The sequence below is a fragment of the Otolemur garnettii genome, unplaced genomic scaffold (assembly GCF_000181295.1).
Source record: "Otolemur garnettii isolate 467f Iridium unplaced genomic scaffold, OtoGar3 scaffold00025, whole genome shotgun sequence".
NCBI classification, from domain to species: domain Eukaryota; kingdom Metazoa; phylum Chordata; class Mammalia; order Primates; family Galagidae; genus Otolemur; species Otolemur garnettii.
In genome coordinates, this window is record NW_003852420.1 from 15,472,489 (window position 1) to 15,474,129 (window position 1,641).

The 1,641-nt window shown below is 43.6% G+C and overlaps 1 protein-coding gene across 2 annotated transcripts in view; it reads left to right on the forward strand.

Moving 5' to 3' along the window:
- CBFA2T2 (CBFA2/RUNX1 translocation partner 2) overlaps positions 1-1,641 on the forward strand; it is a 160,780-nt gene that overhangs the window by 18,987 nt on the left and 140,152 nt on the right. The window lies entirely within an intron of this gene.

Sequence of the window (1,641 nt, forward strand, 5' to 3'; positions counted from 1 at the left end):
GGATTCGAACCCACCACCTTAGGTGTACGTGGCTGGCGCCTTAGCCGGTTGAGCTATAGGTGCTGAGCCCATCATTGTTGTTTGACGGGCTCGGGCTGGGGATTCGAACCCACCACCTTAGGTGTATGTGGCTGGCGCCTTAGCCGCTTGAGCCATGGCACCGAGCCAAGTTCTCCAATTTTTAAAAGCACATGTTGGTTGTGGTAGTGAAATCTGTAATGTAAGCTTTTTTGATTGTAGCACATTTATATAAATGCAGATTTGGAGCTAAGTGTGAAAGGATTATTTGGGAAGATTGGCAAAGATTGATAAACCAAGAGGGGTTTACTTAAATTTCTGTTATCAGAAATAGGAAATTAGGGCCAGGTATGGTACCTCACTTCTAGTACTCTGGGAAACCAAGTCAAGCAGATTGCCCTGAGCTCACTGGTTCCAGACCAGCCTGAGGAAGATCGAGACCCCTGTCTCTAAAAATAACCGGGCATCGTGGTGGGCTCCCATAGTCCTAGCTACTGAAGAGGCTGAGGAAAGAGAATCCCTTGAGCCCAATAGTTGGAGGTTGCTGTGAGCTGTGACGCCATGGCACTCTACCTAGGGTGACAAAGTAAGACTCTGTCTCAAAGAAAAGATAGGAAATTAGAATCCTAGGTAGTGCCTGTGGCTCAGTGAGTAGGGCGCTGGCCCCATATACTGAGGGTGGCGGGTTCAAACCTGGCCCGGCCAAACTGCAACAAAAAAAAATAACCAGGTATTTTGATGGGCGCCTGTAGTCCCAGCTACTCGGGAGGCTGAGGCAAGAGAATTGCCTAAGCCCAGGCCAGGAGTTGGAGGTTGCTGTGAGCTGTGTGATGCCATGGCACTCTACTGAGGGCGATAAAGTGAGGCTCTGTCTCTACAAAAAAAAAAAAAAAAAAAAAAGAAAAGAAATTAGGATCCTATTAGAGTTCATTGGTTTGACTTCAGTTTTTTTGTTTAGAGGCTGCTGAAGAGTTAATTTATTGTATGAGCGTTTAGCTGTGTGTGGAGCACAAACTTGTTTTAAGGAAAGGATCTCTTTGTACATTTATTTATTCACTTATCAGATCAATCCTGTTTACTTGTGAACCTTCTTCATGATTATAGGGAAAACAGGCATCCGTGCCAATTAAATATTAGAACATGACAGACTGATTCAGATCCCACAGATTAAGGGGGAAAACAAGGCTTCAGATTTTATGAAACTTACCCTGAATAATGACATTTTTGAAAGGAAACTTTTGGGGAAAGATCTGTCAGTAACAGATGGGTACATTTTTCCTTATTTAAAAAGTTAAAAAGGTCCTTTTATCTAGGTATTGCAGCTTGGTGAGAAAGGAACTTTAGGTTTTCTCAGCACTTGGATTCCACTTTATAAATAACTGAAGTTGTGGCTTTAGCTGATTACTTAATCTTGAATTATGGTTTGTTTTTTCTTTTTTTTTTGAGACAGAGTCTCACTATGTCACTTTCAGTAGAGTTCTGTGGTAGCTCACAGCAACCCTGAACTCTTTTTTTTTTTTTTGAGATAGAGCCTCAAGCTGTCCCCCTGGGTAGAGTGCCATGGCATCACGCTCACAGCAACCTCCAACTCCTGGGCTCAAGCGAGTCTCCTGCCTCAGCCTC